General features: G+C 43.4%; 1 long non-coding RNA gene across 4 annotated transcripts; it reads left to right on the forward strand.

Moving 5' to 3' along the window:
* The first annotated feature begins 8,109 nt into the window (after window positions 1–8,109).
* On the forward strand, window positions 8,110–19,533 carry LOC117722375 (uncharacterized). Of its 4 annotated transcripts, none has more exons than XR_013104676.1 (5): window positions 8,110–8,371; window positions 12,812–12,897; window positions 14,664–14,857; window positions 16,010–16,097; window positions 18,357–19,533. It is a non-coding gene; the product is annotated as an uncharacterized LOC117722375 (long non-coding RNA). The 4 variants fall into 4 exon arrangements; XR_013104675.1 differs by having other exon boundaries at window positions 8,110–8,326; XR_013104678.1 differs by having other exon boundaries at window positions 8,110–8,326; window positions 14,792–14,857.
* The last annotated feature ends 2,958 nt before the right edge of the window (window positions 19,534–22,491 follow it).

Below are 22,491 nucleotides of genomic sequence, written 5' to 3' on the forward strand. Positions count from 1 at the left end.
CATGCTCTCACACTGTGAAGAACTGTTTGCCTTCAACTAATTAACCTTTCTTTAAATTAATTTCTCAAACGATATAATTATGTTGAATATAGCGCAATAATTTCTCCTGGGGCTGCATGAATGATTTATATAGCCGACATGGTCATTCACCCTGCCCCTGAAGCTCTGAATTCATTATTACAAAAGTAATAATAAAAACTCAGGTATTCCTAATACAGAGTTGGACATTCTGTGAGTCCCATTCCTAGGGTTTCTAGAACAATGTATACAAACCATGTTTCTTAAAATAACATGTTTATTGTCCCATAGTTCTGGGGGAGGCGTATGTCTGAAATCAAAGTCCTAGAAGCACCAGGCTCTTTCTGAAGGCTTTGAGGAAGAATTCCTTTTAGCCCCTTCTTAGCACCTTTTGGTAGCCAGCCATGCTGAAATTCCTTGGTTTGTTGATATATAACCCAAATCTCTAGCATGGCAGTGTGTGTGTGTGTGTGTGTGTGTGTGTGTGTGTGTGTGTGTGTGTGTAGCCTCTTCTTATAGGATAATAATCAGATTATGGGCAATTTAGTATGACCCCCAATTTAGTCTGTATATCTATCTGTAGAGACCAGTTTTGTTTAAGATAATCATCAATTAGGCCTGTGGCTTCTGAAACTCACAGAATTGTGGGTGGCTTCTGAAACCCAAGGAACTGTGTGGGGAAGAAAGATTCAGGAGAGCTCAGAAAGAGGAGAAAGAAATCAAATAGGATAAATAACAAAATCCATTTATCCTGCCCCATCCAAGTCTTTCTCAGAGGCCCCGAGGAAAGGACAAAGGAGCCCAGCTCTATGTCCTTGCTCAAGAGCAGACTTGGCAAGGACAGTCTGGGGCTGAGCCATGAGCCTTGAAGGAATTTATTTATCTTGCCCTTGAAGAGACTGAAATTATCAGGCCCAAGGCTGCTATGTGCTGGGACATCTCTTGAGATATCCTGGGTTCCCTTTGTGAAACATTGTTCGTTCAGCCTCCCATTTCCTGACTTTGTCCCAATGTATAATGGAATCCGCTGACTCTGTCCCATGTCTCCCCTGGCAACAGTAATGCAGTGCTTAAGTGTTCTAGGCTTAAGACAAAGCGTCTGCAAGATCTTCCCCCTTTCCCCCTAGCTTTTATCCTTTCTACGTTTCTCGTCCCCTGGCACCTCCACCTCAGGATCCTGTTACTGAGGAAAGACCTTCCATTGCTACTCCAGGTCGGTCCCCCAGCTCCTGAAGGACAAATGACAAGACGCTGAGAAAGGAGCCATAGTCTGTCATGTAGATCCAGTGCTCCCAGTCTCGTGCTCCCAGTCTCCAGGCATGATCAGAATCCATTATCTGAGGCATCACAGTAAGAAAGGCAAGGACACAAGCTCTAGGCCTGATTGCATGGGTTGCTTGGTTTGGGGATTTTGGTGGTGGTGGGTGGATATTTTGTTTGTTTGTTTGTTTGTTTGTTTGTTTTTGTCATAGAGTCTCTCTCTCTCTCTCTCTCTCTCTCTCTCTCTCTCTCTCTCTGGTTTTTTTGAGACAGGGTTTCTCTGTGTAGCCCTGGCTGTCCTGGAACTCACTCTGTAGACCAGGCTGGCCTTGAACTCAGAAATCCGCCTGCCTCTGCCTTCCAAGTGCTGGGATTAAAGGTGTGCGCCACCACCGCCCGACTGTCATGGTCTCAATATGTAGCTCTGACTGTGTTGGTACTTGCTACAATAGCCCAAGCCCACCTTGCATTCACAGCAATTTGCCTGCCTCTGCCCATCCTAGGACTGTGATTAAAGGCATGCAACCCCACACCAGGCATCTGCCTGCTTTAGAATTCCAGCTCCATGTGTTAGTAGCTGTTTGACCCTTGTAGGGATGTTATGTTAGACTCTAATCACAATCAATGCTGGCAACAGGTTTCCCCTTTCATGGACACAGGCGGGCTTTCCACTGAGACATTGCCTGTGACGGTTTCTGTTCCCAGCTGGCTTTGACTAGTAATAAAGAATTGCCATACAGCCAATGGCTTGGCAAGGAGATAGAAGTGGGACTTTTAGATTGTGCAGGCAAGGGACCTACAGAGGGAGGAAGAAGGACAGAGTCACCAGACAAAGAAAGCAGACTTAAAGGCCCATCAACATGTAAGAATCCAGGAAAGCGGCCCTAGGGCCCACTCCCCCGATTTGGTCTGGAGTAGCAGAGATGAAATAGAGATTTTAAAAGATGTTAACTTGGGAGTACTGGAGAGGAGTGTGTGCTAGCCTTGGGAGGGTTTGGAAGTTTCCAGCCATTGAGCAACTAAGGCTTATCAAAATTAGCTGGCCTGTGTGTCCTGAAAGGGCTGCAGGTGGCTGCCTGCTGTAAAAATACAGAGTAGGTCTGAGGGACACAGCCCTTTACCAGGCATTGCCTGAGCCATTTTGACTCTGATCACACATGGTTATGGTTGGCAGCCTAGACAGTCACAACTGTTCTGGCTTCTGTCGTTTTCTGTTTTTCCCTGTTATCACCAAGCCTGAATCTCAGCTCATGTAATTGGAGGTGATGGCCAAGCCATATGCCCTGCCAGTGCCTGCTGGCGCCACCTTCTGGAAGAGTGAAGGATAAAAACACCATCTTGGCCAGGAAAGGGAACAGGGGAACTTGTGTGGATCTTCCCAGCTGACTTTAAAAAGCTGCGTTGTAAGTTTCCCTGCTGTCCTCCATAGAGAAATGATTTACTGTGACTTAAGGGGCAGCAGACACAACAGCTCTGGACTTCAAATGGACTTTGATGAGGGAGGCAGAGCATTGTCTCTGAGCCTTGGCTTCCCTTTCCAGGCTCCACAACTGCCATTGCATTTAAAAGGTCCCCCACTTAGGGCTGATCCAGGACTAAAAGTGGTGCAGCAGGTAGCTTGAGCAGAAGGTATTTATTCTTTGGTTATTAGGTGGAGATCGGGGACATGTGAAAGTCATTTGTGAAACCAGGCACTGAAAGAGTTAAAAAATTTTAAACCTTCCACAGATGGAGTCAAGAGTGCAGATCAGCTTGTTCTGTGCTCTGGGTCCTAGGAAACTAGCTATCCACAAGACAAAATAAATAAGATAAGAGTTCAGAGCTTGGAGTTCAGGACAGCGTGACCAAGCACTATGGGTACCAGGAACTAAAAACTGACCATAAGATAGATTGAATAGGGTTTGAGCTGGGAGTTCAAGTTAGCATGCCTGTGCACCCTGAATACCAGGAACTTGGCTGACGTATAGACTCTTAGAGAATAGCCTGTTCCTTGTACCCTGTCACAAACTGAATAATGGGCTGGGACTTTCCACAGGTGCTCTCCAAAGCCCTGAGGTCAGACCCCATTGCCCCTGCTTGGGCTACAGGTCTTGACCTCAGTATACTGATTAAAATATGCCTCTTGCTGATTACATCAAGTTTGGTGTCTTGCAGTTAATGGGTGGCCTCGAATTCCCGAGGCTTGTGTGAGGTCCTCCATTCGGGGGGGCCTTACAGCACCAGTACCACAGAGGAAGGACAGGAAGGGCTCCCCATAATCAGAAGATCTGGGGGTGTTCACAACTGCATGTCTCATGGGTTTATGCTTCACAAGGAACATGTTGGAAGAACAAACATGGCTCTCCTCCTCTACAGCTCTTCATTTAGCTTCTGAACATGCCCCGCCCACAATCTGTGGAGAAATAGTATTTTCTGAAGACTTCTTACATAGCCCTAAACACTTGAATCCAGACTGTGATGGTGTCTTGGAGATTTCATTCCCTCTCCCTGTCATCAGAAAGACTGCTGAAGCCAGGCCATATGTGACTGGGTCATATTCTCTGCAAAAAAAAAAGTCCCTGGAGGTAACTGTGTGAGCTGTGAAGGTGAAGATGTGGGAAATGTCAGGCACAGAGCGAAGCTGGACGAAGAGAGAGGTTACTGTGGGTGGTATGTGCTGTGGGTGGCAAGAACTGCCAATCCAACGCTGGCAAAGCCTATTGGAACCCAGACGATGCCATCACAAGCTCCATATGCCAGACATGGAGATGCCAGGTTTGGTGTTTCCTTTGCTGGCTTTCAGTGTGGTTTTGGTCCAGTCACTCCTTGCTGTTCCCCCACCCCAGCCCCCATTCCTCTTTTTGGTAATGAGAGTCCTTTTACTCTGTGCTGAGACATACTGGAACTTCATGTTTTTACATCCCTGGGGCTCGCAGATAAGAGATCTCACTGATGCTTAGAAGTGACTTTAGAAGAAGAGTTCTGAGAAGTGTCTGCTGTGTAGGGTCAAGTGTAGCACAGACTCTCAAGCTTCCTGCACTAGAGCTGCTGGGAACATGAGCACTGAACCCTGCCTCCAGGGTTCCAGAGTTACTGGCTTTGAAGTAGGACCTGAGAGTCTGCTCTTCTAATACTCTTTCAAGTGGTGTTCATCCAGGTCTGGGCACCACCCTTGGAAGATCATTGTGTACATTTAAGCCTAACATTCCCAGAAGGCTTAGCTCGATAGCAAGCAAGGAAACAAAACCTCCAAACTGTTCTGTCTCCAACTCAAAAGTAGTAAGACCCACTCAGCAGAAATAGTCACCGAGCACCCTAGACGATGGTGTGAGGTGACATCCGGTGGGTGAAGAGTTTCACAGTGAAGGGCATTTGAGAAGTGGAGAGCCTCTGTGATAAGATTATTGATGTAAAGGACCTGACTGACACAGTTGGTCTATTGGACAAGCCCGGAGATACAATGTAGGTCTCGGCATGAGGTTGGAGTGTATGCATGTGCATGTGCGTGTGCGTGTGCGTGTGTGTGTGTGTGTGTGTGTGTGTGTGTGTGTGTGTGTGTGTGTGTGTGTACTCAGAGGTAAAATCATGAGTATTCTGTCCCCACCGCTTTCCAAAACAGGATAAACAGCTTGATGCCAGCACACTGCACTGGCACAGGACTGTGTAATACCAGCTTGAGGAGAGCAGAGCTTCAGGGCAGAATGAGTTCTACCCGTGGCTATATTCACTTTTAAGACTTCTTATGTGAAAATAAATGTCCTCGGGGCTGCAGGCAGTTAGAAGTACCATTGGGGAAAAATAACATGAAAATATTGTTCTTTTTTATCCTTCTATGTTTTAGAGATAAGATTTCTCTGTGTAATCCTTGAAGTCACTCTGTAGACAAGGCTGGCCTCAAACTCGAAGATCCATCTGCCTTTGCCTCTCAAGTGCTGAGATTAAAGGTGTGTGCCACCATCACCCAATGAAAAGATTATTCCGTGTTGTGGAAATATGTCACTGTTTAAAACTGAATATAGAAAAGGGTTATTAATTAATCCTATACTATTGGTATTCCTCTTTACATCCTGTTTTATTGTACACATGTACATTAATATTTACAGTGTTAATGGAGCAGTATATGGTAATGTTAAAGTAGGTTATAACCCAGATTTAGTTCACATCTATAATGCAGCCCTTGGAAGCCTGAGGCTAAAAGGATCTCTGTGGCTTGAGGCCAGCCTGGGCTACATAGTAATTCCAGGCCAGTGTGGGCTACAGAGTAGAATTCTGTGTCAAGACTTAAATAAATATTAATATTCTGTACACTATATACACACATGCTTATTCATCACATCTTTCCCTGATGAGCAGAAGCAAAGTAGCCATTTGGATCAGAAAGGAAAGCATGAAGACTGTTTGCTTTTGTTGTTCTTCAGTATAAGTCCCTTGAAATTTTATTCTTTATAAATAAATCTCCCCAAAGGGGGTACACCAGGAAGACCTAAAACAAACTGAGTTCCTCGGTCATTGTTGAGAAACCAGGCCGAGAACCCAGTGAGAATAACTCAGAATGTCCTGACTGATTAGACAGAGGGCTGGACAGATGGTCTGCTTACTGACTTGCCCCTCCCTTCCACCATTTCTTCCTGTACTCCACCTATGGAAACACCCATTACCATAGAACTAGCAGCTTTCCTCTGGGATCTGCAGTTCCCAAAAGCTGTAAGGACTGGAACGAGGTGTGAGAGTCAGGCAGAATATAGAATTTTCAGTTTCCACTAACCTCTAACTTAGTCTCCCCACTTCCATTGGGATAATATACACCAAGCCACGGTAGTGCTACTATGTGTCTCCTGCCACCGGGGACCACACACAGTCCCAGTACAGATACTTTAAAGTACATAAATACTTACATCACTCTGAAACTACGCTAGAAGAAGACATACCCCAGATCTTTCTCCCTTCAGGATACTCATAAACTGAGCTTCCTTTAAAATCTTATGTATTTCTCCACCATGCCAAAGACTCTGAGGCCATACTAAATTGGACATCTCTGTTACTATGTGTGATGGTTTGTATATGCTGGGTCCAGGGAGTGGCACTATTAGAAGGTGTGACCTTGTTGGAGTAGGTGTGTCACTGTGGATGTGGGCCTTAAGACCCTCATCCTAGCTGCCTTAAAACCAGTATTCTGCTAGTGGCCTTCAGATGAAGATGTGGAACTCTCAGCAACTGCTGTACCATGCCTGCTGGATGTTGCCATGTTTCCATCTTGATGATAATGGACTGAACCTCTGAACCCTAACTAAGACAGAGTTTCTGTTCATATTCCATAGTGTCTTAGTTAAGGTTTTACTACTGTGAATAGACACCATGACCAAGGCAACTCTTATAAAGAAAAACATTCAATTGTGGCTGGCTTATGGTTCCATGATTTAGCCTATTGTCATCCTGTCAGGGAATATGGTGGCATGAAGCAGACACCTGGGCAGCTGAGAGTTAAACACGAGGCAGTGCAGGCATCTGAAAGAGAGAGTGACATTGGGCCTGGCTTAAGCATCGAAAGCCCCAAAGCCCACTCCTAGTGACACCCTTTATCAAACAAGATCACACCTCCTAATAGGGTCACTCCTATGAGCATTTAGAGGCCATTTTCAATCAAACTATCATACAGTCTTGTAAGTTGGCACAGTGTGGAATCACAAATGCCCTACAGAGAAATGTTCTTTAGGGTTCAGTTAGAATCATTGAATAGGAGTGGGTTGAGGATGCTTCCATCCTCTGACACTTTAGTAGGGGAATCTCAGGGCATCTAATCTGAGTCATTCTTCACCCTCCTGCCTGGGCTGATGGTGTGTCTTGGTGGAGGGGCGTGTAAGTTCTATAGAGTGCACAAGAGACTGTGCTCCAACTTTCAGACCAATTGAACAACAGCAAAGATACCACATCATCATGACAGAAAGTACGATCTATGCAATCATGTCCTGGGAATGATAAAATGTTCTAAAGGGGTTATTTTGAGTAGGGAAAGTGTACTGTGAGTCTGAGGAGAGAGAAGGCTGAGATGAGTGTGCCATATGGTATGGGAAGGAGAGCCAGGAGGATTCATATGCAAACTTCAGCATGGGACAAACTCCACAGCCCTGTGTCTTGATGCTGGTGCTCCTTACGACTCTTCCAGGGACTGATTAATTCCCTAGCACCAATTTAGACTTCCCAATTCTTAAAAATATAATCAAAGAAAATACTCTGTGTGTGTGTGTGTGTGTGTGTGTGTGTGTGTGTGTGTGTGTATACACAGAGATTTCATCTATTTAATGTTTGAATTTGGAGGAAGGGGCAGGGGGTGCTGTTATTCCCCAGAGAGTTCGTCGGAGTTATTGAGTTATTATTTTCGGCATGAAAGGCCAAAACAGAATGGCGTGAGAATATACCAAGGAGCACAGTTTTTGTTTGCTTGTTTTGTCAACTTAAGTTTCACTTCTGGGAACTGATTCTCTGAACCGTCATGATTCAAAATGCTTTCCAGTTGTGACGTTCTGTACCACACCTCCTGGACATCTAAACCTGGATATCCTGATCTCGCAGGATAAAAGCAGGGTCACTATGTTCTGCCCACATCTGCCTAGATACTGAGCTGTAAGGGCACTCTGATTTGAAACCAGATCAACTAGGATTCTGACTGTAGACACATTTCTTCACCTTTTGGAGTGTCCCCACATCCACTGAAAATAAAAACAATCTGCAGTCTGTGTGAACCTTCCTAAAATTCTTAAGACTTAGGGGGAATCCTAGCTAAACCTGGGAGTCTCGCTGCAAGCATCGTCCTGGCCCGCAGGGGGCAGCAGACTCCAGCACTAAGCTCCCGGGGCCAACGCAGCTGGTTTGGAGAAGCGACTTCCCAAGCAAGGTCTTAGTTCCCACTGGCCCTGAGCTGCACCACACGCCCAAGGCGAGGACAGAAGAAGGACGTGGGATCAAGGACTTCACGTCTCATGAACCAACTCCAGAGAGGACAAGCCTATGTAAACACTAAGACGGATCGCAGCTAGAGAGTGCGCCTGCGCAGTACTACATCCAGCTTGAGGTACTCCCCTTGAGCATCTCTGCTTTTCCTGCCTTTTCCAGCTGTGTAAGTGAGCTGTGCATCCCTTAAAAGAAACTTTTCAGGCAAAGGCATGAGACAGGTCTTCGCTCTCTCCTTCAATCTCTCGATCTTCACAGTAGAAAACAATTCAGTGGACCCGGGAAAGGAAGAAGGGGGAAGGAGAAAGGAGGAAGGAGAAGAAGCCAGGAAGATAATTGACTTGTGTGACTTTTCTCAGAGAGTACTTGTTGGAAATGGATTAATTTATCCTTCTTTAGAATGGAACTCAGTTCTCTGTGGAGATGAAGGAATTTTGGGATTCCTGACAATGTAGCCAGGGGTGATGGAGCAGTGGAGTGTGGACAGCTACTGGATAGTTTCCGCACAGGTTGAATCTTTGAGCCACACACTCATTCTCTCAGGGCAGTACGCTTGGAGCTTTGCGCAGGTCAGCAGTGGGTGAACTAGTTAGTGTGGGTTTGCCCTACATGAGCCTGGCTGGACCAGAAAAAACGTTTGAACTGGCAACACACCTCAAGCAGTTTTACAGGAAATTAAAGGGATTTATCTCTTATTAAAAGAGGGTCTCATGAACAATTGGGGGACTCAAGGTGAACTCACTTTTCACACTTTAGGTTAGCTAAAAATTAGACCTTAAGTTACCATCCAGTGATGACTGATCTCTGTTACAATCCTGGATTTGTAAACGAGTGTGTCTTCCTGACAAGTGTGTGTGTGTGTGAGAGAGAGACTCATGTGCGCGCGCGCACACACACACACACACACAAGCTTGTGTGGTGATTGACAGGGTGATGTGGAGTCACCTGCTTGTAGCTCAGAGTTGTCTTTCTTGGTACCGTGTTACTGTTTCTTTTCAAGAAAATAAGTAAAATCTTTTCCATTTGTTTCAGGTTTTTTAAATTTATTTTAAACTGCCCACTCTCACAGATGAGGGTCTCTCTATGCAGTGCTGGGTGGCCTGGTACTCATGGTGTAGTTCCTATGAGTTCTCCACCCAGTACACTCTCTCTCTCTCTCTCTCTCTCTCTCTCTCTCTCTCTCTCTCTCTCTCTCTCTCTCTCTGTGTGTGTGTGTGTGTGTGTGTGTGTGTGTGTGTACTTCAGCTCTGTCCTTACACATTTCTTAGGTTTTTGGCTTTGTTCTGTTTTTACCATAGAACATTTCTTCTTTAGTTTTCTGGGGGCTTTTGTTTAATCTAGTTTTTTTTTTTTTTTTAATGTTTAACGTGACAGTGCCTGGTGCCCATATAGGCCTGAAGAGCACATCAGATCAAAGGGGGCTGGAGTTACAGTCATGAGATGCCATGTGGGTTCTCGGAACTGAACCCTGATCCTCTGGAAGAGTGGTCTGTGTTCTTAATTAGTGAGCTTTCTCTCTAGCCACTATCATCATCATCATCATCATCATCATCACCATCATCATCATCATTCCTTCATCTCTTCTTTAGTCATCAATTTAAAAAAAAAATCAGGTCTCTCCTACACCTTATGTCCCTTGGTGCCACTTATTTGTCACAGATGAAATCTACTGGGATAGTTCCTCATTCAAATGTAAGGAGTCTTTCACTGTTACCTTCCTTTCTTAATGTTCTCTGCCCCCACCCCACTCTGTTTTTTGTGTTTGTCTGTATGTTTTACGTTTTACTCTGCATCTTGACTGACAAGGACCTGACTATGTAGTGAGGTTGGCCTTGAACTTCTGGAAAGCCTCCTATGAGCTGAGATCACAGGCGTGAACTACCTACCACATTTGATTAACCATAGACTCTGAGATCAGCTTTACACCTACCTTCTTCTGAGTCAGTCTGCTGGGACTGTTAGTCTAAAGGAGAAGCAGTGAGAGAATTAAAACAGTGCCCACGAGAGCCAGGGATATAGCTGAGTACTGGGTTAAATCCTCAGTTACTGCACGGTAGAGATAATCCCGTGTGTACTGTGTAAAAGCATTCACCTGTCAATCAAAAGCTGATTGGCCAATGAGCTGACGTAAGATTAGAAGGTGGGGCATCCGGGAGAGAGAAAGGAATTCCGGAATTGAGAGTCATGCCTGGGAGATGCACCAGGACACAGAGGAAGGTTACATGAAACTGAGGACCAGGTAACCAGCCATGAACATGGCAAGACTCAGAATAGAATAAATGGATAATTAAGTTACATGCTAGTTGGAAAACAGGCCCAAGCTTATGGCCTAAGTATTTATTTGCAACTATACTTAAGTCTCAGAGTCATTACTTCAGGGGACTTATGCATGGGTGGGAAAGCCCACAGCATGCACACACACACACACACACACACACACACACACACACATACACACACAAGTGTATAGGAAATATCACATACCATTCTTATTTTTCATATTTACTAATATGATTATTTTTTCCTATGGAAAAGTAGATGTAAAAATGGCAAAATATAAAAATGTCACGATCCTGTGGTGACAAAGATCATAGGCCCTAGGGGAGAGCCTACTGCTATTCTGATAAAGGGACATAGTATTAAAATGATTCCTAGTAACTTATCACTATGCCCATAAATTAGTGCATCTTTGAATCCTTATCTCAGAAATGTATTGCAGTAGTCAGTAACTAACACAGAGATTCACAAGTGGTCAACACCCGGAGAATAAGACTGAGGAGTGCTAAGCTCTAAATGGCATGTTTGTCATATCCTTCCCCCAAAGGTTCAAAGATATCGAGGAAGAAGGTGTAGAAAGACTGTAAAGCCAGGGGTCGTAGATGACTACAGGCAGACAGTGTTTTCCATGCACAACAGGCACAGTTAAACTCCCAGCAGTTTTTACAGCTTACACAAGACCAGTGCAAACTTAAACCAGACAAAATCATAACTTGGAGAAGACAGACACAGATCCTTCCACTACCTGAAGATCTACGAGTATTTGACCCAGAGTATTTGATTGATTCTGGGAGACAGTGAGTCAGTTTTTCTTAAGGATGAAACCCTGGTAGGTTAGCTGCTCTCTAGTCTCCCCACACAAGAGAATTTTAGCAACACAAGTTAGACTTTATGAGAGGGAGCAAAAGAAATATAGCACACAAGGGTGCAGGAGCTCACAAAGTTGGGTGGGTCAGGAAGTGGATGGATCTAGAAGGGTGATCTAGAAGGATCTAGATGGGAAGAAGAGAATATGATAAAATACATAGATTGAGCACCCCTGAGCTATAGACTGATTCTTTAGCTCCTGGGACTAACTTATTTCTGTTGCATCTTGGGTAACTGAAGGCAGGGATTCAATGGAATTTCTTACCTGTTCTGCATAGCAGCATTTTCCCCCACAAGTTGGGAGGAGCTAAGGTGGGAGGAGTAAGGAGAGAAAGAGGAGGAATAAGGAGAGGGAGAGGGAAGGAAGGAGAAGAAAGGGGAGGAGTGAGGGAGCTGGAGACAGATGTAGGAGGATGGAGAACCACTCTTGGACCGAGAGCAGTCCTGGGTAACAACTTATATCTATGTTAGTTAATTGGTTAACACTTCTAATTATGAGAGCATCTTGTTAATTGAGCATTACCTAACATATAAAGCCTTTGGTTAATCATTAAGCATTAGAGTCTCATTTTATACCGGGTACTGCGTGGATGGCAGGATGCTCTGGGCTCAGCCCAGACTTATGGAAACAGCATGAAAGATTGGCAGAGCCATCTCCCACACTGGCATCTCATGGGTGCCAGGACTGGCGTTTCTAGCTGGCTGTTCCTAGCTGTGGCACACATGTAGCCTCTGGCCTCAGAACATGGCAGCAGAGCTAAACAGAGCTGCTGCTGCTGCTGCTGCTGCTTAGATAGTCGGCCAAACAAAATGCCATTTAAAAAATACTGCTTTAACAGTTCTCTGATTCACAAGACAAACAGTTAATCTGGGGGAAGGGCTCCATTATGATGCACAGTGATTTATGACTGATTACAGGTGATGTCTTGCCCACTGACTAGGGAGTTGGTAACAAAGCAAATGGTCAAAGTAAATCCTCATTTAGGGGAGGCAGAAGCCACTCCCTGAAGAGCCCTGGAAAGACAAAGTCCAAGGAGTTGATGAAGATGCAATTGAGGGCAGAGGCTGAGGAGGCAGGTACCAAGGACCATGGGTACAGGTGTGCTCTGTGTCTCATTGGTTGAGGGAAAGAGGGCTTTGCAGGACTAGAAACAAGTATGAGTTGTAAAGTCTAGTCTGCAGGACCAGAGCAGAAGTCTTCTTTGGAAACTAAGCAGCTGAGTGCATAACAGGTCTTGAAGACAGGTAACACAATTAACGGATGTGCCCTGCCCCCACCCCCAACCCATGTGTATTTGGAGTAATGAGACGGGAGATAGTGTCTGACTGATACAAGAGGTACAGATTGAACCTCCTTTCCTCGGTGGGCCAAAGGAATTCCATAGACTTGTGGGATAACTGTCGTTGCTATACACAATTGTTCTTCAAAACACTAGATAATACACCCTTGCTTTTTCTTTAGACTTGTGTCCTTACCAATGGACCTGATTGGTTTTGGTTATGCAGCTCTTGTTACAATTTGAAGTGTTTTGGGATATAAGCGAAGAGGTAAGCCAAAACACTCCTCCTTCCCTTCATCTCTCTCTCTCCCTCCCTCCTTCCTTCTCTCTCCCTCCCTCCTTCCCTTTCTTCCTTCCTTCCTGATACAGTGTCTCCTGTAGTTCAGGGTAGCCTGAAGCACACTACTGTTCTCCCAAGTGCTGGGAATACAGGTGGGCATCACCACGTCCTACACAAATTCATCATAGGAACTGAATGGAGAGTTGGGGGCTGGGCTGGGATCTCCTGAGATCTGTGAGCAGGACAAGAGGCTAAAGATGTCTTCGAGGTGGCAGAGAACCAGCATGCCTTGGGAGAGGTTCACAGAGAGAAGTTCTGTGGGGCCAATCATGGCAGAGGACTCCAGCCTGGCCTTCTGAGCTTTCACAAAACTAATCCCACCAGCAGTTATGAATTGTATAATTAATTGACCTTCCTCGGGCAACGTACTCCCTGCCCTCATTTACATAAAACTAAAACATGTTATTTAAGGATATTTAATTACAAACAAAAAATGGGAAGTTAGAATCTTTTCTGTTCCTGAGAATGTTCTATATCATAATGTAGTTATTAACAATTTTACTGTTTTTATAATTGATTGTATATCTATTGATGCAGGAAAATAAGCAACAGAAGCCAAGGCTACCTGGCATCATCAGAACCCAGTTCTCCCAACATAGCAAGTCCTGGACACTCCATCACGTCAGAAAAACAGGATTCAGATTTAAAATCACTTCTCATGATAATGATAGAGGACTTTAAGAAGGATTTAACTCCCTTAAAGAAATACGGGAGAACACACAGGTAGAAGCCCTTAAAGAGGACACACACACACACACACACACACACACACACACACAAACCCTTAAAGAATTGCAAGAAAACTCAACCAAACAGGTGAAGGAATTAAACAAAACCATCCAGGATCCAAAAATGGAAGTAGAAACAATAAAGAAATCACAAAGGGAGACTATCCTGGAGATAGAAAACCTAGGAAAGAGATCAAGAGTCAGATGCAAGCATCACCAACAGAATACAAGAGATAGAAGAGAGAATCTCACGTGCAGAAGATACCATGGAAAACATTGACACAAGTGTCAGGGTAAAACTTTAAGCACAAAGTCCATGTCCTGGGTTGACATAGTTCTGTTAAACAGTCAGCCAGAACCAGAACTACAGAAGCTGAAAAGCAAGGTTAGCACTTTTTGAGACTTTCCCAGAACAGTATGAACTTGGAAGGATTGGGTCTTTGTTTTTTTTCATTTTGTAAGATGTTGAGTTGTACAACCTGAATGGCACTTCCATCATGGAGTCAGTTGTGTTAAGGTCTTCAAGGCCCTGTTACACTATGTCTGTCTATCTATATCTGCTTGCATGCACGGATGGCTACAGTTTGTGAACTCGACTGCATAGCTGAACTCCCTATTGGTGTTTAAAATATAGAGATACGTTTGCCTTCCACCCAGGAATTTTAATCTAAAAGATTTTAACTTAGTTGTCCAAGGATTACATACATATTATTCACAGTCTCCAGCGTGCTTTCCTGTTCATAGGAAGTTCTTAGCATTTGTCATGGTGCGTTGGGTTGGGAGCCTTGACTAGATGTGTCTTCTCTCGCAGTGTAGTCTCTTTTTTGGGTTTTAAATGCTGATATCTTGAGGCTAGAAGATGATTACTAAAGACGGATCCACTGCTCAACCTACACAGCGATTCCCTCCTTACCCTTGTGAGATAAAATACTTGTGAGACTCATTTCCTGTCATCACAACCTCTAGGAAAACGATGGAACCAAGGAGATTGGGGGTGTGATGGAAGAAGAGCATCTGAGGAAGCTTTCTTACTCTTCCACGTGACACCCACCTCTGCAGTGCTGGGTGATCACGCTCCTTTGCCTTGCATTTAGTGTTTTGCAGGAAATTACCTGTGAAGAGGTCCGTGTACTTTGCCTTCATCCCCTTATAATGCCCAAGTAAGAAAATGCATGTATTATATGTAGTAAAATGAGGGAATGAATCTGATTAATTTTCAGCTTCTCCCTTCCTTCCTTCCCTCCCTCCTTCCCTACCTCTGCCCCTCCCACCCCTCTTTCTAGTTTTTTTTTTTTCTTTGATGCAGGGTCTCTCTACAAAGTCCTGGCTGTCCTAGAACTTACTCTATAGGCCAGGCTAACCTCGCACTAACAGAGGTCTACCTGCTTCTGCCTCCTGAGTGCTGGGATTAAAGACATGCACCACCTGGCTATACACCTGACTATAGCTCTCTTTCCCCCACACCTTTTTAAAAAGACTTATTTTGATCATTTTTAATTGTGCATATGTGTGGGTCTGTACACATCAGCGTAAGTGCCCAAGGGGGCTGTGTAAGTGCTGTACTCACTCTTAATTGCTGAGCTATGTTTCCAGCTCATGTTAAGTCTCTCTCTCTCTCTCTCTCTCTCTCTCTCTCTCTCTCACCATCCCCACCTCTGGCAGATGGAATACTGTCTCTGCTGGGCTTTTGTCTGTCTACCTTTTGGGGGCCTACCATGTCTCCAATGACAAACGAGATGTCAAAGTGTCATTGTGTAAGTGAAATCTTGTCCCCAGTTACAGAGGATCAACCTGGAAGATGCCCCCTGCATGTTCTATACGGGGCTCAATAGGAACTGAACTGTCGAAGTTAAGTCTCTGTGAGTCTTAGTCCAGATTGAACATAACTCTTGTTCCTTTCTAGACAGGACTGATCAGAAATAATGGTACTCCCAGTCTTACTCCACCTCATGTTTTTATAACACTTGTTACTGGAAACTAAGTCAGAAAAGGCATTGGGATTCTGACCAGATTTTCTTGTAGCTTTCCTAGGCGTGCATTTAATATGGCTTTCAAGTTGCCATGAAAATACCTTTATGTAGCCTTACATCATCATCATGTTCAGAGCGCAGAGAACTTCCATGTACAGCTATGCCTTAGACTGTCTATGAGAACAACGCTCGCTTCCTTCTACCTTCTTTTCTCCTTCCTGTCCTTAGTAAGAACATGCCTGTTGGTTAACTCCACCCAACCCCCAAGGTACTTGGTTTTTAGTATTGTTAATAACAAGCATTGATAGTGTTTGAAATTCTACTTCATGGTATTTGTTTCAGTTACAGCTTTCTTCCTGGCCACCATAATGGGTGTGAGATTTAAGAGGTCCAAGAAAGTAATGCCTGCTGGTCTAATTGCAGGCTTAAGGTAAGAGCCATTCTGATCTATGCTTTCCTGTGCCAGCATTTCTGAGTGGAGATAGTCTATGGCCGGTACCAGCCTGAATAGTACCACCCAGTCTTGCCAAAGCTCTGGCAAATTTTTGTGAAGAATTAATTTTCATGGGTTCAGAGACAAGGCTCACTTTCTACCCTTGCAGAGGACCAGGCTTGGCTGGCAGCCATCTGTAACTCCAGTTCCAAGGGCTGCAGCGCTCTCTTTTGGCTTCTGTGAGCACTAGGGACTTAAATATGAGCACACAGGCAAAACATTATTACACAAATGAAAACAGCCAAATATTGTTTTTAAAAAGGAAATCATTTTCTTGCTAGAGAAATAGCCCAGCAGTCACAGGATCACTTCCTACTTTCCATTTAGAACCGTGCTTGGTTCCCAGAACCCATGTCAGGCGGCTCACAATCACCTGTACCTTCAGGTCAGGGGACCTGGCAATGTCTTCTGAGCTCTGCAGGCACCACACATGTACACATACATGTACACAGACACAAATATACACACAATAGAATAATTATCATTTGAAAAGTCAAATAATTATTATGACAAGTATTAGCATAACAGACTTAGGCCACCATGAATTCAGTCAGTCTTTGGTTTGACAACGTTCCTCTCTGATGCACTTTCTAGATGTACATATTTTTCTTTATCAGAATAAAGAATTAAGTTCTCCTTCAGTTGCAGTAACAGTAAATTCATTTAGGGAATTTTGAAAGGAGATATATTTTTTTAAATAAATGACCTTAAATTTTACCTTACCAGGATCCAGTATATTAATTTCATTTCTTTGTTTATTTATATGATTTGGTGTTTAGTGTATGCCTTAGTTAGGGTTTTACTGCTGTGAACAGACATCATAACCGACACATATCTTATAAGGAAACCACTTAACTGAGGCTGGCTTACAGGTTCAGAGTTTCAGTCCCTTATCATCAAGGCAGGAGCATAGCAACATCCAGGCAGATGTGGGGATGGAGGAGCTGAGACTTCCACCTCTTGTTCCAAAGGCAGCTAGGAGAAGACTGGCTTTCAGGCAGCTAGGATGAGAGTCTTAAAGCCCATGCTCACAGTGACACACTTCCTCCAACAAGGCCACACCTACTCCAACAAGGCCACACTTCCAAATAGTGCCATCCCCTGGGCCAAGCATAGTCAAAGCACCACCATTAGTTGATTTTCTGTTACTGTGATAGAATGTTCCCACAGGAAACACAGTCAAGGACAAGATGGTTTATTCCAAGGGTATGTTCTAGATGGGATGCATCATGTCACATAGCACAAAGCGGCACTGGGTGACACAGGCTTGGGAATCAGGAAACAAAGTAATCACATTCTGTCCACACAGAGAGAAGAGGAAGATGGCCAGGCTGTAAAACCTCAAAGCCTGCCCCATACTGACCTACTTGCTCCAGCCAGGTTCCAATTGATACAGGTGTCAAGACCTTTTCAAACAGGGCCACCACCTGGGAACCAAGTGTTCAAATAAACGAGTCCCTGGGGAATGCTTCTCATTTCCACAGCTAGTTATTAGTGACAGGTTACAGTTTCAGTGCTGAGGACTGAAGCCAGGGCCTTGCTCATGCCAGACAAACACTCGGCCACTGAGCTACATCCCCAGCCCAGATCCTGTGACCCTGTCTACCAAGTTAAATATATATTATCAAATAAAATACAGAGAAAGTATTTCTTCCTTCAACACACAAAGCTGCCCTTGTGTGTTGAAAGCCACAAACATGGCCTCCCTTTGAGATACAATTTCATTTTCCAGAAATTAGCCCAACAAAAGAAGTACACAAAGTCTTATGTTCACTGTGATTGTTTTTCTAATAGAAAATAATAATGTAATTAATAATAAGCTTATAACAGAAAATATAATAGCAGAAAGACTAAACCTGCCTAGACATTCACCAGAAGAGAAATATAAATATTTTCCCATTTAATGGAATATTGATGAGGCATTTACATATCATACTTTAAAAACTAGTGTCATTGGAAATTAATAATATCATAATAAAATATAAAAACAGGACAAAAACATAGCAAATATAATTTGACCCAATATTTATAAGTGTCTGTGGCAAAAAAACAAGACAAGATGAAAATATTTCTGGCATCAATAGTATTTTGTCCTGAATTATAGCCTCCTGAATAGTTTTATGGGTTTCTGTAGGGGTCAAATTTTCTAGTGTGGCTCTGTATTTATCTAGTGTGGTGATCTTCATTTGTGTGTAGTGGTGCCAAGGACAACGTTGCAGCTATGTCTCTGACCTAAGATATTTGATGCTGGGAAGGATCAAAAGTCATTCCTGATGAAGAGAGGACCAAATTCCTGACACTGTTCATGAGCATCCCCACTGAAATACTCCTTGATTTCTTTTCTTTTTTAAAAAGTGTGTGTGTGTGTGTGTGTAAGTGCCTACAGAGGCCAGAAGAGTTCATCAGACCCCTTGGAGCTGGAGTTACATATCATTCATTGTTATAAACTCCTGCTGTGGATACAGGAACAAGACTCTGGCCCTCTGGAAGAGCAGCAGGTGCTCTAACTGCTGAGCCGGCTCTCCAGCTCCCTTGACTCGTTCTTCTGAGTCGCTCTTCTTCAGTAGCTTTTGAAAGTTTACATTTCTCCCTGACCTTTCTCCCTGAAGCCCTCATCTGAGCCTTTCAGAACAGCAGGTTTGGTTTCTCTCATCTGTTCAGGGAATAGTTTCAAGTTGAATCTGGGAAGTTGGAACACAGGAAAATGAGTCCCCCTCAGCTTCCTCTAAGGAGGGCTGTGACAGAGCCCTCACAGCCCACAGCACAGGGACATGACAGGGTAGTGCATGGCATTCCTGTCCATCAGAGTGACTGTCCCTTTTTCTTCTTCTTTTGACTCAACCTCATAAGAAGCCGAGAGCCAAACTCCCAGCATGCTACTATGCCTGACAGAGCAGCTTCCTGCATTGAAATGATCAATTTAAGTACCTGGGAAATGTCTTATATTGAAATGAAAATAATGTTCTCACTCTAATATTTAAAAATATTTGGCAATGTTTATTGTCTAGCATATAGCCTTTTTATTTAATGTACAAATTTTAGATGTTTCTATTTGTCAATCCTGATCTTTGATGAATTGTTACATGCTCATTTGCTTTGTATCATTTTATATCTGGAAATTGGGGTTTGCTATTTTCTGCTTTTGACAATCTCAAACACTATGACTAAAATAAATTAAATACGTTTAAGTTAACTGCAACCTTTCAGACAATGGGATTCCTGGAGAGGACCACAGGGAGTGTTAATGAGTTGTGTGTCTCTTTGTACATCACGGGTTTTATTTGTATTGTTGGTGTGGGCGGGACTTGCATAGAAGAAATTCTATTCTCTGCACATCAGCACACTGACAGAATGTACTCAGTGTTCAAATAAAATGCATCTTATTCTAAGCCTTCTCATTTATTTCTGGAAACAAATCACTCCTTCATTTTGGCCTTAACATGTTTATTATTAGTCATAAGGATGTCAAGATTGAGTTGTTTACATCAGATTTCCATACTTCTCAGGGGGCATCTCCCTGTCTCCTCAGACCCTGTCATTTCACCACTCCACTTGAAGATCAGTTATAACTTGTAATGTCCAAGGCAGTTTAGAGACCAAATTGACCAATTGGAGATCCCTGCCTACTTTCTACTGTCTGCTGTGGTCTCTGGGAAGCCTTTCTCTTGAAAACTCGGTTTCTCATCCCTATTTGGGGAAAGGTGTATTAATGGCTAGCTTGTCCTCCAGGGCACTAGGCTCACAGTTACAGTTCTTCAGACTGTGGTCTTTGTTGACATGGAAAGTGGCAGAGAGCTCCAGCTGCTGGCCTGGGAAACAGCAGTATTTACTATACTTGTAAGTACAAGCAGGATGTTAACCTTTCAGCCATGAGGAATTGAGGGAGGGAAAAAGGAAACCTACTAGTTAAACCAAATAGAAAATCCATTCAAACTTCTTTAGTGTACTTTCAATGATCTCCTTTAAAAAGGAAAGACAAATCCCAGCAATGCCAAGCACATGGCTTCCACAGGCCAGGCTGGAAATGGCAGGTGGTTTGCTTCCTTGGCAACAGGTAAGGTTGACAAGGGCTTCTGTCCACAGTGATTGACACTGAAACAAGGGTGAGTTGTGGGACTGATTGTCTAAACACTTGCTAAATCTGTAAGATGCCCCAGTGATGGAGACTTACAAGCTGTTGGAAGCTATGCTGTGTCTTGGACTTTTACCAAAAGGCAGTGAAAGTGTGTGATTGTGGTGTGTGTGTGTGTGTGTGTGTGTGTGTGTGTGTGTGTGTGTGTTATTGTTGAGTTTTGTTTTCTAACCTTTGAAGCTAAGCAAGATGGTTCAGCAGGTGAGGTTGCTTGCTGCTAGACCTGATGACCTGAGTTCAGTCCCCAGACCTACAGGGTATGAGGAGAGGTGTTCTCTGATCTCCACACATGTGCCACAGCAAGCAGGTGTACACAATCACACACACACATATTTGCATGAACACAATCACATATGTGCACACCCACAAATAAATGTGATGAAAACTCATGACTTTCATTTATTTTTTTTGTGCACACTTTAACAATTTTTTTATTAGATATTTTATTTACACTTCAGATGCCATCCCCTTTCCCCATTCCCCCCCCCTTAGAAAACCCCTATCCCATGCCCCCTTTTCCTTTTTGCATTTATACATTTTTTTAAAAAATAATGTTAATCATAAGCGTTATAAGTTTGGAATTGTTCAATCAGAGGTGTAACCCACTGACCAACCTAGATATAACAACTATCTTTGACTGGTGGAGATACATGAATATCTGCCTCCCTGTCTCCCTCCTCTTTCTCTCTTTCATCACCTAGCTTCTCCTCTCCTCCTTCTCCTCTTCTTACTCCTTTTCTTCCTCTCAGTACTCCTCCTACCTTAACTCCTCCTACACATCACCCTTCCTGTTAAAATGAAACTTTTCTCTCAAAATACAATTAGAACATAATTATGCCAATTTGTACCAGTGAGGTACAAGATAGTCCTAATACCCCATCCATCCTTTTGTTGACTAACCAGCACCTCTGTCATTTATCCTAACTAAAACATTTAGTTCTGAACCTGGCTTTAGGATGAATGTCAGCTGATGACCATCCACTCAAATCTTTTCTCTTATGGTAAATAGCTGTAAGTTTTCAACCCCATCAGAAATCCAGAATGACTGAGTTAACTATAATTGTGGGAAGCACAAAGCATAGCTTCTAAAACTTAGCCAATTTATAGAGACCTTTGAACACCTGAAAAGCCCCTATACTACCGAACGTTGGAGCATCAAATCTTCAGCCTTCTGGCCCAGAATCATCTGACAGACCTTGGTGGTGCAGGATTATTAAGGACTGATTACTCTGTCTAGGCAGATATAATCAGTCGACTATTCTGCAAGTGTGTCCTTTTCTGGACAGTAATTTGTCTGTAGATGGAGAGAGGCAATTCTTGCCTAGTGGCTGTTACCACACAACTGGAGTAACTCCAAGGATGCTCAATTTCTTCTTAGAATCCACGACAGGAAGCTGTCAGGAGCAGACAGGTCTCTAATCAATATGAACATTAATATATAAATATTTGTAGCGTCAGTTCTATGGACTTCTGATGTTTTGAAAACCAACTATTCATGTAAGGTAACCTGGACTGTTGTCTGTTCACTCCTCTCAGCTATTTCTAAATAAAATATGGGAAACACCCTAACAATAAACTCAAAAATATGAATTTGCTATAGTCCCTTAACTCATAGGTTAAGCGTCCCAAATCAGTTAAAAAGGTTAAAAAAGGGTTGGGTCTAGGCATTGTATTCCTAAATGTGTTATACAGGCACAATGCCCATGAGCGTATCAATATTCATCTCATTTTTATATTAATAAGAGGCTTGTACCAATGAAAACCTTAAATTTGAGATCAAAGTAAATTTTGTACCATTTCAGAAATTATAACTTCATCTTGATAATAATTATACAGATTTCTACCAATAGGTTATGGCTATGCAATAAGTCCTAGCTAATCCCCCCTGTTCCAACAAAACCACTACTTGTCCCTAGAAAGACAGACCATTATTAACCACATTAGTCCCCAAGCTCAGGGAATAGGGGCGCTGACTCTTCTTTAACTTCTTCATGCTGATTAAGGGCGTTGAGATTTTAGAAGAGGGGTTGGGGGGAAGAGTAAGTTGATAAGCCTCTAATGCTGTGTCTTCACTGAATCCAGATGGAATTCCAGGACATCAGAGGTTTGGGCAGGTCTGCTCAGTATGCTTGATGAGTAGATACACCAAGGCTGTGTATTCTACAATATACAATTCTCAGAACAAGTTTTAGTATCAAG

This window comes from Arvicanthis niloticus, chromosome 17 (assembly GCF_011762505.2).
Source record: "Arvicanthis niloticus isolate mArvNil1 chromosome 17, mArvNil1.pat.X, whole genome shotgun sequence".
NCBI classification, from domain to species: Eukaryota; Metazoa; Chordata; class Mammalia; order Rodentia; family Muridae; genus Arvicanthis; species Arvicanthis niloticus.